The sequence below is a fragment of the Nycticebus coucang genome, chromosome X (genome assembly GCF_027406575.1).
Source record: "Nycticebus coucang isolate mNycCou1 chromosome X, mNycCou1.pri, whole genome shotgun sequence".
In the NCBI taxonomy this organism is placed as follows: domain Eukaryota; kingdom Metazoa; phylum Chordata; class Mammalia; order Primates; family Lorisidae; genus Nycticebus; species Nycticebus coucang.
In genome coordinates, this window is record NC_069804.1 from 54,136,344 (window position 1) to 54,150,592 (window position 14,249).

Here is a 14,249-nt window from a genome sequence, read left to right on the forward strand (position 1 = left end):
GTACAGATCCCACACATTTTATTATATCTACCTTTGAGTATTTAATATTTTGGTGATACTGTATGTGTTATATTTTTAAATTCCAAGACCCAACTGTTCGTAGCTGTATGTAGGATATAATTGACTTTTGTATATGACAGTATATCCTGAAAAACCCTGCTAAACTCATTTACTAATTTTAGTAAATTTTTATAGATTTTTAATATTTTCTACATAGACAATAATGTATACAAATGGAATTTTTTTCTCCCTTTCTGATATAAATGCCTTTGATTTATTTTCCATATCTTATTGCATTTTCTAGGACTTCTAGTAAAATGTTGAACAGGAGCAATCAGAGAGAATATCCTCTCCTTGTTTCTGATCTTAGAAAGAAGACCTACAATTTCTCACCATTCAGTGTGATGTAACTTATAGGTTTTTGTAGGTGCCATCTATTAGGTTAAGGAATTTTCATTCTATTCCTAGTTTGCTTGTGAGTTTTAAAACTCATTCAATTTTTTCATATGCTTTCTCTGCATCTACTGAGACATGGTTTGTCTTACTCAGTTTGTTAATATGGTGAATTACAATGATTGGTTACAATGTGGAAATTGGTGTTCATGGCAGGAACACCTCTGTTGCCATATGTTTATATATGTACTTATTTATATATATATAATAGTTCTTGTATATTTTATATACATAACTAACACATGCGTAATATTTTTTTATGGATTTTTATGTCATATTCATGAGTGATATTGGTCTGCAGTATTCTTTTTCTGTCATACCTTTTCCTGGTTTTGGTATTTGGGTAATGCTAGCCTAATAAAATGAGTTGAAAAGTGTTCATTCCCCTTTTTTTGTGGTAGAGGTTTTGTATTCTGAAATGTTGGCAATAAAGTAGAGACATTAGAACTCTCATGCATTGCTTGTTGGAATATAAAATGGTTTGGCCTATGGGGAAAATAGTTTGGTGGTTCTTCAATAAATTTAACATAGAATCATTATATGACTCATAAATTCCACTCCTAATTATATACCCAAAATGCAGGTGCTCCTGGACTTACAGTGAGGTTACTTCCTAATAAGCCTATAATAAGGTAAAAATATATTTAATATACCTAACCTACTTAACATCATAGTTTAGCCTAGCCTACCTAAAACATGTTTATAAAACTTACATTAGCCTACTGTTGGACAAAATATGGCAACATAATACAATGTAGAGTATTGGTTGTTTACCCTTGTAATCATATGGCTGACTTGGAGCTGCCCGGTACCATAAGAGAGTACCATACCATCTTCCAAAGAGTGTATACTGCTTTTGCACCATCCTAAAGTCCAAAACTTGTTAGTCAAGAGTTGTCTGTAATTGAAAAGAGATGTTCAATCAAAAACTTGTACACTGCTCATCATCCTTAATCATCAGAGAAATGCAAATCAAAACCACTTTGAGATATCATCTAACTCCAGTAAGATTAGCCCACATCACAAAATCTCATAGCCATAGATGTTGGCATGGATGTGGAGAAGAGGGAACACTTCTGCACTGCTGGTGGGAATGCAAACTAATATGTTCCTTTTGGAAAGCAGTTTTGAGATTACTTAGGGATCTAAAAATAGACCTACCATTCCATCCTGAAATTCCTCTACTAGGTATAGATGTAGAAGACCAAAAATCACTTTATAACAAAGTTATTTGCACCAGAATGTTTATTACAGCCCAATTCATAATTGCTAAGTCATGGAAGAAGCTCAAGTGCCCATCAACCCACGAATGGATTAGTAAATTGTGGTATATGTACACCATGGAATATTATGCAGCCTTTAAAAAGATGGAGACTTTACCTCTTTTATGTTTACATGGATGGATATTCTTCTTAGCAAAGTATCCCAAGAATGGAAGAAAAAGTATCCAATTTACTCAGCCCTACTATGAAACCAATTTATAAATATCCACACTTCCATATGAAAGCTATAACCCAACTACAGCCCGAGATGAAGGGGAAAGAGGAGGGGGAGGGCAGGGAAGGAGGTCAAGTGATCCTCTTGCCTCGATTTTTCTATTTTTAGTAGAGACAGGGTCTCACTCTTGCTAAGGCTGGTCTTGAACTTCTGAGCTCAAGCAATCTGCCCATCTTGGCCTCCCAGAGTGCTAGGGTTACAGGCATGATTTACTGTACCTGACCTAGTTATCTGATTTTAAATAAGCAAATTCTTTTTTGAACCCTGTTTCAAAAGAATATACATACATGTGGTTAGAATTATTTTGTGGCTAGTGTAGTCTCATTGGAGAATGTTTATGGTCCCACTGGTATATGAAAATGTGGTTAGAATGTTAATTGGAGGCTTGGCACCCGTAGCACAATGGTTACGGCACCAGCCACATACACCAAGTGTGGCGGGTTCGAACCCGGCCTAGGCCAACTGAACAACTGCAACAAAAAAATAGCCAGGCATTGTGGCAGGCACCTGTAATCCAGCTACTTGGGAGGCTGAGGCAAGAGAATCGCTTAAGCCTGAGAATTTGAGGTTGCTGTGAGCTGTGACGCCACGACACTCTGCTGAGGGTGACACAGTAAGACTCTGTCTCAAAAAAAAAAAAAGAAAGAATGCTAATTTGATAATGTATATATGAGAAGCTAAATAAAGTCTGTAAAGTATAACTTCAGCCACCTTTTAGAACACTGTTTAAAATTTTTGCAAAGCCTTATAGGAAAAGAGAACTCTCTACATGAAGATGACTTGTTTTCTATTTCAGATTTTATTTTAAAAGTCATTCCGTTAAACAAGAAAAAAACATAAAAGAATTCCAAATTCCTGGTTCATCATTTTGTATTCTTGCTCTCTTTTTAAAGTTATCTATTTTGTTGCATAATCTGATTGTTAACTGTTCATGGAACAGCAAATGGCTGCTTAATAAAGAACTCCAACCAAGGCAATAAATGCCAGCTACATTATTTTCAGTATTGTTGGTTATATTTAAATTTTCCTTATAATAAAGCATATTTGTATAATTAAAAAATGCAAAGGGAGAAATAAACAAATCTCATTTTTTAAAAACGTTCCCATAACTGAGGGAAAGCTTTTCCAGACAATACATGAAAAATAAGACTATGTAAAATCAGATTTCAGAATGAAGCCAAATCCTAAGTCTGGCTGCTGTTTTCACTGACACTTGGGACTGTGAAAACTATTTCCTAGGGCTTATATATATACTATATTTTCTGTAGACAAGTTTCCTCAATAGTAAGAAACTAATGCCAGTCTTAAGTGCACCGTAATGGATTGAAGAGTTATGAGATACCAGCTGTGTACTGAAAGAAAGTTACAGGCGCTAAAGATAGTTTAAAAGAGTCTGGGAACATGTTAAAATACAAAATTCATTTGTTCATACCTCCCTCTGTCTACTCACTGGCACAGCCACCATTGTCAGGTTGGATACTGCAGAACTTCAGGGAGAGCCATTAGCAGGAGTAGAATATGAATGGCTTCCCTGGAGCTATACAATGAGGTGGTTCTCACTGGAGTTCCATCCTTTGACTAATGCAAGTTCTTTATTTTGTTTTTTTGAAAGTTTTTATCCACTCAGGTTTCAAGAATTTATCTGTGAGAGGTGGGTTTGGGCTTGATAATGTGACTGCCACATCCATCTCTGTCCCTCACTCTGTGTAAATTAAATTCCACAAGAGAGTAGTAGCTGCACTCATGTCCAAAATTCCTCTTCCCAAGGAAGTTGATTGGGCCTCCCATGGGGCTATGGCCTTGGGACTTACAGACAGCATGGTCTTTCAGGTTATACTCAAAAGTAGTCTGTACTCATGGTACATGAGATGCTCTGTGGAATTTTCAAGAAGCACAATGAGTCAGGCTAATTTATATTTCCTCCAGTGAATGTCTTTGTTTGTGATTTTGAATAAATGAAGAATTAGTCATAAGCCTTCACTGGTCACTTCCAGGATTGGCCAGGTGCTCATTTTTTCTCCATCCATCTATAAAAATAATTTCTAAGACTCTTAGAACCTTTATCCACTTGTCATCAGTATAAAAGACATTTTTCATATAGTAGCTGAAAGGTCTAGGCTCTGAAAGATAGGTATCTTTTCAGGTTTCCCTTAAACTCAATCTCAAGTACTATTGGTCTGCATAGTTCCACTCAGTTTCTGGGACCTCGGTTGTCTAAAAATAATGTCCTAGCTGGCAAACAGGGTCAGTCATGGCCACTTTTCTGGACTATGTGAAGTAGGACTCTCTACAACTGGATTCCAGTTTATCTCCCCAGCCATATCTCCCTACATAGAATGGTCATAGCCCCAGAGGTCTCTCTTGTCCTCTATATCTGGATCCTTTACATGCTTCTAAACACAGCTCAAATCTTATCTCCTCTGCTTATTTTCCATAGTTCCCTCAGCCTGAAGGGTTTTATTGCTGTCCTCTGACCTTCAAGACAATGATTCTTAGAGTCATACCACAGAGAGCTATTCCTCTGTTATCTGTAACCCTTACTGAGTTGCTGGGCTCATGGCCTCACCCCTGTTCCACAAGTTAACTTTCCAAGGATGAAGATAGCACTTCTAGGCCTATAACTGTCTTCAGACTAAATCATTGTCTGTTCCAAAGTTATGTTAGGTCTAACGGTGAAAACTGGCTCTAAAGTCAGATAATATTTCTATGGATAGGTATATTTTTTAATACTCTTCTCAAATTTTAAAAATATACAATTGATTTTTTTATTTCAAAACATTAAGGAGGTAGAGATGTTTTTGATACAAGGCTTGAGTCAGGACTATATAAGTGTACCCATCACCCACATAGTGTTCATTGTAGCTGTTAGGAGGGTTTTTGCCCTTTCCTTCTTCCCCACAATGCTGCTTGATTTCCAATAACTTTTTCTTCCCCTTGTGTACTTGTGTGCCTGTAGATTAATTCCAATTTATTAAAGAGTACATGTGGTATTTGTTTTTACATTCTTGAGATACTTCACTTAGGATAATCGTTTCCAGTTCCTTCCAAATTGATGCAAAGGCATTAATTCATTCTTTGTTTTTTATTAAGTCATTTGTACATAGATCATAAACACATTTATGCCATTATGGGATTCGATGTGTTGATTATTTGTACAAATTGGAGAATTCATTCTTTTTATGGCTGAGTAGTACACCATGGTATACATATACCAAATTTTGTTAATCCCTATTAAAAAGTGGGAAAAAGACGTGAACAGAAGTTTTTCAAAAGAAGAGAGACAATTGATTTTTAATATATAAAAATAAATTGCTAGGCTGCACCATTCGTGTGTGTGCTCTGGAACCCAGCTACATAGCTACTCCATAAGTGCCTTTGCCTTGCACACCACCAAAGCACACATGCCTATGCCCTGGACATCAGCATTGCACCCAGAACTGAGAGCTGTGTTTGGCCTACATGTGCCCATGCTCCTGACTCTGGATCTGCAACTGCACCATAAGTACCCATGCCATACACACACTAGCACCACTGCTACAATGGGCACATCCACACCTCAGATATATTCATTAATATTGAAGTAAGAGCACCTGTGCTCCAGACACTGTTGCCACTACCACAGTAGGCATGCCTGCTCCCTGTACCTTGGAGCGATAGTCTCTTCACACACACTCATACGTTGGACACTAGCACCAACATGAACATGCACATGTACTGGACCTGGCACCAATGGGGAGTCCCTTGGCCATAACTTCCCCCATGGGGAGAAAAGAAAATAGAAATACCCCAGCATCCTTTGCTCCTGAGGACCACTACATCCTTCAGTACCACTACAGGTACAGCCTTGGCTACTGAGGACCCCTAAAGTCTTGGCCAACTGGCTGAGCACAGAGACTACACCACTATGCCTTCCCTAGAGCTGGAAGTGCTGTATCTCACTCAGATGGTCCCCTCACACCTACATGTAGGTGAAAGTATTTCTCTACCTAATTCAGTCTGTAAGGCCAGAAGTGCTCCCTCAAATACACAGATATTAACACAGGGGTGTAAGAAACATGAAAATCAAAGGAACAGGACACCACCAATAGAACATAATAATTTTCTAAACACCAAAAATTTCCTAAAGAAATGGATAGTTATGAATTGCATGACAAAGAATTTACAATAACTATCTTAAAGAAGTTCAATGAGCTACAAGAGAACACAGACAGGGGCTGAGCACAGTGGCTCACACCTGTTATCCTTGTACTCTGGGAGGCCAAGGCAGCAGGATAACTTGAGCTCAGGAGTTCAAGACCAGCCTGAGCAAGATCAAGACCCTGTCTCTAATAAAAATAGAAAAATTAGGCTGGCATTGTGGTGGGCACCTATACCATCTAAGTTTGTGTAAGTACTAGACAAACCTAGCTACCCTGGAGGCTTAGGCAAGAGTATATCTTGAGCTGAAGAGCTTGAAGCTGCTGTGAGCTGTGATGCCATGGCACTCTACCCAGGGTGACAGTGAGACTATGTCTCAAGAAAAGAGAGAGAGAGAGAGGAAACACAGACAGACAACTAAATGAAATCAGGAACATAATATGTGAAAAAAAAAAAAGAAAAGTTCAACAAAGACATAGAAACCACAAAAAAAGGAACCAAATGAGAAGTCTAGAACTGAAGAATATAATGACTGAATTAAAAAATTCAATGGAGAGCTTTGACAGCAGACTCAATTAAAGCAGAAGAATCAGGAAACTAAATGACAGATCATTTGAAATTATCTAGTCAAAGACAGAAGAAGAAAAAGAAGGAAAAGAATGGAGAAGCATATATAACAAATGGGACAGCATCAAATGAAACCATTTCTGCATTATGGGAATTCAAGAAGGAACAGAGGAAGAGAAAGAGAAAGGGGTAGAAAACTTATTTAAAGAAATATAGTTATGTTAAAGACAGGGACATATTCTGAGAGATGAATTGTTAGGTGATTTTATCATTGTTCAAAGATTATAGAGTGTACTTACACAAACCTAGATGATATAATCTATTACACACCCACACCATGGGGTGTATTCTATTGCTCTGAGGCTTCAAACCTGTACAGCATGTTGCTATACTGAATACTGCAGGCAGTTGTAACACAAGGGTAAGTATTTGTGTATTTAAACATACCTACACATAAAAAAAGGTACAGTAAAAGTACAATATAAAAGATTAAAAATTGTATACCTGCATAGGGCATTTACCATGAGTGGACCCTGCAGGACTGAAAGTTGCTCTGAGTTAGTCAGTGGGTAATTGGTGAGTGAAGGTGATAGCCTAGAACATTGCTTTACATAACTGTAGTCTTTATAATCAGTGTACACTTAGGGTACACTAAATTCATAAAAAATATTTTCTTTCTCCAATAACAAATTAATCTTAGTTTACTAAAATTTTTAGTAAATTATAAACTATTTTTAAACTTGTGACTCTTTTGTGATAACACTTATCTTAAAACACATATTTTTTTTTTCAGTTTTTGGCCGGGCTGGGTTTGAACCTGCCACCTCTGGCATATGGAGTCAGCACCCTACTCTGTGAGCCACAGGTGCCACCCGCTTAAAACACATTTTATAGCTATACAAAATATTTTCTCTTTTATATTCTTATTCTATATGCTTTTTCTATTTTTAAAGAAATTTTTAACTTTTAAAACATGTTTGTTATAAACTAAGATACATGGGCAGCACCTGTGGCTCAAAGGAGTAGGGCGCGGGCCCCATATGCCGGAGGTGGTGGGTTCAAACCCAGCCTCGGCCAAAAAAAAAAAAAAACCAACTAAGACACAAATGCATATGTTAGTCTCAGTCTTCATAGAGTCAGTATCATTAAGACATCACTGGGCAATAGGAATTTTTCAACTCCGTTATAATCTTGTGGAACCACTTTCACAAGATTGTGAAATCAATATGTTCTGTCATTGACTAAAATATTATGTGGCACATGACAGCAATGACAGAAAACTTCTAACCAGGGAAGGAAATGAACATGGAGACTCATGATGCCCCCTAAAAAACTCAAATAGGATAAACATTAAAAGATCTTCACTGAGATACATTATAAACAAATTATTTAAAGTCAAGGACAAAGAGAATTTTTAAAGCAGCAAGAGAAAGAAAATATGTGCAAGTTGTCACATATCAGGGAATCTCCATAAGACTCTCAGTGGCTTTATCAATAGAAACCTTTCAAGCTAGGAAAATGTGAGATGGCATATTTAAAGTACTAAACGAGTTAAAAATCACTAATCAAAAGTCATAGAGTGCTGAATGGATTAAAAGATAAACCAGGATCCAGTGATATGTTGTCTACAATAAACTGAATTTAAATTTAAAGAGACACATAGACTGAAGTGAAGAGATAGAAAAAGGTATTGCATGTAAATCATAACCAAAAGAAAGCAGGAATGACTATACTTCTCTCAGGAAAAATAGATTTTAAATCTAAAATTGTCTCTAGATACATATTATATCATTACATAATAAAAAAAGCCAAATCAACAGAAAGATATAACAATTATAAACATATATACACTCAACATTAGAGCGCCTAAATATAATGATGGGGTTGAATGTTTTTGTCCCCTCCAAAGCCCATGTTAAAATTTAATTCCCAATGCAACAATATTGAGAGGTAGAGCTTTATATAATAGAACAGTGATTCTCAACCTTCCTAATGCTGTAACCCTTTAATACAGTTCTTCATGCTGTGGTGACCCCCAACCATAAAATTATTTTCGTTGCTACTTCATAACTGTAATTTTGCTACTGTTATGAATCATAATGTAAATATCTGATATGCAGGATGTATTCAGGCAACTCCTGTGAAAGGGTCGTTCGAACTCCAAAGGGGTCGCGACCCACAGGTTGAGAACCACTGTAATAGAAGGTGTTGAGGTCATGAGGGTTCCGCCTCATGAATGGATTAAGTCTACTATTAAAATGTTTGTAGGAGGGGGTTCACTCTTCTGCTCTTCTACCATATGAAGAAAGTAAGTGTCTCTCTATTGCCCTTTTGCTTTCCACAATGTGAGGATGCAGCAAGAAGGCCCTCACTAGATACTAAATGTCAGCACCTTGATCATGGAATTCCCAGTCATTAGAACTGTGAGAAATATATTTCTGTTTTTTATGTATCACCTACCCAGTCTCAAGTATCCCTTTATAGCAGCAGAAAGTGGACTAAGACATTTGTAAGGTAAATATTGACAAATATAAAGACAGATATTGACAGTAATACAATAATAATAGGGGGCTTCTATACTTCACTTACTATAATGGATAGAACATACAGACAGAAAATCAATAAAAAACAACAGACTTGAATGACACTATAAATTAAATGTATTTAAGGTACATATACAGAACTTTCCACTCAATAGCCTAAGAATATTCTTCTCAAGTGCACACAGAACATTCTCCAGGAGCAATCACATGTAAGGTCACAAAACAAATCTTAATACAGTTAAGATTAAAATCATTCCAAGTATCTTTTTCAACTACAATGCAATGAAACTAGAAATTAATAACAGCAAGAAAAACAGAAAAAAATCACAATTGTGTAGAAACTAAACTACATACTCTTGAATAACCATTGAGTCACAGAGGAAATCAAAAGGGAATTTTTTTTTGACAGGAAAAAAGTTTTTTTAATTATAAACTCAATCCATTTGGTATATTTCAAAGGTGCAATACTTTTCTTCACTTATCAGTGAAAGAAGTTAGAAATTAACTTTCAAAAAAATCAGCAAATGGCAAACAAATTTCCTGGAAAGTCACAGTCACATATATAGTGCATCCTAGAAAAGAGAAGGGGCAAAGCAGGTTCCACCCACTTTCCTGAGTTTCATCAAATACTGGATCTACTCAAGGGTGGAGAGAAAAGCCAACTTTCAAAAAGGAGTATGTTATTAAATGAGGCATTAACTATACTCCTTCCTAAGAGCACCAGAGGGGGAACATGTTTTCTAAACTAACTCTAAAAAGTGGAATGTGGAATCAATTAATCCTCCTCCCCTTAAGGGCTGTCCACTGGTTAATGAATTAAAAGAAAAACAAGACTAAAAAACAAACTCCACACACCCTCCCTGCAAAAACAGAGGGGAAAAAAGACCACCAAGATGTCCCAGATTATTCTCCAGAGTGGAACCAGAGAGTAGTTTCAACAATTCAAATTAGTCTGGTACAGCGTCATCACAAGCTTGCCTTGCTTTAAAAAAAATTTTTTTGAAACAACAAAACAAAAACTAGTACTGATCACTTTTTTGACAATACACAATTACTCAAAAAACTAGTATTGGGAGTGGAAAGGGGGGCCATACCTAGGATCCTTGTATGACACGAGTGCATGTGAGTAGGTGTAGGATGTTTGTCATTATTGCAAAAAGAATTTTAATTTTTAATCTTCAGTTTGATTTAAAGATTGTGTTTATTATGATACTGACATCAGCTGTGCAGAAAGGGCTCTCGAGAGATGTTCATAGCAACACATACCTGCGGCTCTTCTTCGGTTCCAGAGGTTCTGGGGCAGCCAATATTGCTTCGTAAAATACATTCTTTAAGCCTTTCTGTGTAAATGCAGAGCACTCCACATACTTGACAGCCTTCAGGTAATGGGCCAGCTTTTCAGAAGTCTCTGGTGTGATAGGCTTCTCTTTGTTCTTGGCAAGTTTCTCAATAGTGGAAGGGTCATCTCTGAGATTAATACGGGTCCCAACAAGCAAGAAAGGAGTCTTTGGACAATGGTGAGTTATCTCAGGCATCCACTTTCGCATTTTTCAAATAAGGATGGAGAGACCACTGAGAAACAGACTAGAAATACATCTGTTTGTGGATAACTCAGCAGTCATAATCTGTCATAATCCTCTTGTCCTGCAGTATCAAAAAGTCCAAGAGTTGGCTGGGCACGGTGGCACATACCTGTAATCCTAGCACTCTAGGAGGCCAAGGTGGATGGATTGTTTGAGCTCACGAGTTTGAGACCAGCCTGAGAAAAAGTGAGGCCCTGTCTCTACTAAAAATAGAAAAACTGAGGCAAGAGGATTGCTTGAGCCTGACTTGGAGGTTGCTGTGAGCTATGATGCCAGGGCACTCTGCCCAGGGTGACAGCTTGAGACCCTGTCTCAAAAAAACAAAAAAGTCCAAGAGTCTATGGCTGTCCACCAATCATAACTGTGACCACATAATTGTCAAAAACAGTTGGAACATATTCAGATGGAGATTTGTTTGTTGTGTAGGATATCAGGAGACATGTTTTACCAACAGCACCATTGCCTACCACAATGCACTTAACTGTCTGCATTGCTGAAATAGTTTTGTATCCACTTTAAATATTTCAGATCTGATGTTAACTTCAACATCTCCACCAGACATCCAAAAGGGAATTTTAAAAGTATCTTGAGACCAACAAAATGAAAATAAAACATATCAAAATGTATATAGCATGCAACAAAAGCAGTACTGAGAGAGATGAATGTCTACATTAATAAATAAGAAAGATATCAAATAAACCAGAAGTCCAGAAGCAAACCCACACACATAAGGTCAACTAATCTGTGACAAGGGTGCCAAAAGATCCTCAATAGGGAAAGGATAGTTTCTTGAATAAATGATATTGGAAAACTGAACATCCAAATACAAAACAATGAAATTGGACCCTTATCTTACACCATACACAAAAATTAACTTGAGATGGATAAAAGATTTAAATATAAGACATGAAATGATAGAAATGCTAGAAGAAAGTGTGGGAAAGGCTCAGCGCCTGTAGCTTAGCAGATGGGGCACCAGCCACATACACCAAAGCTGGCAGGTTCAAATCCAGCTGGGGCCTGACAAACAACAATGACAACTACAACCAAAAACTATATGGGTGTTGTGGCAGGTGCCTGTAGTCCCAGCTACTTTGAAAGCTGAGGCAAGAGAATTGCTTAAGCCCAAGAGTTTGAGGTTGCTGTGAGCTGTGATGCCACAGCACTCTACCCAGGATGACATAGTGAGACTCTGTCTCAAAAAAAAAAAAAGAAAGTGTGAGAAAAACTCTTGAAAATGTCAGCCTGGGAAAAGATTTTATGAAGATGACTGGCAATTGCAACAACCACAAAAATGAATTATACAACCTTCAGAATGGGAAAAGATATTTGCATGTTATGAATCTGACAAAGGCTTGATAAACGGGATTGATAGAGAACTCAAATCAATCAACGAAAAAAGAGCAAAAAATCTGATCCATCACTGGGCGAGAGACATGAACAGAATCTTCTCTGAAGAAGACAAATAACTAACAAACATATGAAAAAATGATCATCATCCCTTATGATCAGATAAATGGAAATCAAAACCACCCTGAGATATCACCTACCCCCAGTAAGATTAGCCTGCATCACAAAGTCCCAAAGTTGCAGATGCTGGTGTGGATGCGGAGAGAGGAGAACATGTTCATACTATTGGTAGGAGTGCAAACTCATACAGCCTCTTTGGAAAGAAGTATGGAGAATCCTCAAAGAACTCAAATTAGATCTCCCATTTGACCCCACAATCCCACTACTAGTCATCTACCCAGAAGGAAAAGTCATTTTATCATAAAGACATTGCACTAGATTGTTTATTGCAGCTGAATTTACAATCGCCAAGATGTGGAAACAACCTAAATGCCTATCAACTCAGGAATGGATTGACAAGCTGTGGTATATGTATACCATGGAATACTATTCACCCATAAAAACATGGTGACTTCACATCTTTTGTATTAACCTGAGTGGAGTTGAAACACATTCTTCTCACTAAAGTATCACAAGAATGGAAAAGCAAATATCCAATGTACTCAATACTAATGTGAAGCCAGTAGACAATCTAATTCACGCCCACATAGAAGAAAAACTCATTTCAATTCAAGTGTGGGGAAGGAGAAAGGAAGAGGTGAAAGGGGAGGAGGTGTTTGGGGTGCTCCCACTGAATGGGAACAATGTAGGGGTGTATGTCACACCTTTAGAGGCAGGACATAAGTACAAGATGGACTCTACCTAACAAATTCAAATAATGTGACCTGGTTGTACCATCACGTTAACCTAAAATAAAAATAAATAAATAACAACAAAAAACCCCACAATGATGAAAAAAATCATTGATGACACAAAAAAATGGAAAAACATCCCATGCTCATGGAATGGAAAAATTAATATTGTTAAAACATCCATACCGTACAAAGTGATTTACAGATTCAATGCAATTTCCATCAACATACCAATGTCATCTTTCACAGAATTAGAAAAAAAACCTAAATTTCATATGGAATTAAAAAAGAGGCTAGATAGCCAAAGCAATATTAAGCAAAAAGAACAAATCTGAAGGCATCAAATTACCCAACTTCAAATTATACTACAAGGCTATAGTCCAGCCTTGAGCAAGAGCAAGAAAAAAATTTAGCTGGGAGGGTGGTGCCTGTGGCTCAAAGGAGTAGGGCACTGGCCCCATATGCCAGAGGTGGCGGGATCAAACCCAGCCCCAGCCAAAAACTGCAAAAAAAAAAAAAAATAGCTGGGAATGGTGGTGTGCACCTGTAGTCCCAGCTACTTGGAAGGCTGAGGCAGGAGGATAACTTGAGCCCAGGAATTTGAGGTTGCTGTGAGATAGGATTACACCACTGCATTCGGGTGACAGAGTGATACCCTGTTTCAGAACAAAAAGGCTATGGTAACCAAAACGACATGGTGCTGGTATAAAAGCAGACTCATAGATCAATGGAAAAGAATGGAGAACCCAGAAATAAAACCATATACCTACACTCAATTGATCTTCTACAAAGCATATGAAAACATGCACTGGAGAAAGGATGTCCTATATATTTATTTATTCATTTTTATTAAATCATAGCTGTGTGCATTAATGCAATCATGGGGCACCATACACTGGTTTTATAGACCATTTGACACATTTTCATCACACTGGTTAACGTAGCCTTCCTGGCATTTTCTTAGTTATTGTGTTAAGATATTTATCTTCTACATTTACTAAGTTTCACATGTACCCTTGTAAGGTGCACCGCAGGTGTAATCCCACCAATCAACCACCCTCTGCCCATCCTCCCCCCTCCCTCCCTTCCCTCTCCCCCTTCCCCATATTCTTAGGTTATAACTGGGTTATAGCTTTCATATGAAAGCCATAAATTAGTTTCATAGTAGGGCTGAGTACATTGGATACTTTTTCTTCCATTCTTGAGATACTTTACTAAGAAGAATATGTTCCAGCTACATCCATATAAACATGAAAGAGGCAAGGTCT

The 14,249-nt window shown here is 37.4% G+C and overlaps 1 pseudogene; it reads right to left on the bottom strand.

Moving 5' to 3' along the window:
• Nucleotides 1–10,447: 10,447 nt before the first annotated feature.
• LOC128577444 (cell division control protein 42 homolog) lies at nt 10,448–11,271 on the bottom strand (annotated as a pseudogene).
• Between the last annotated feature and the right edge of the window lie 2,978 nt (nt 11,272–14,249).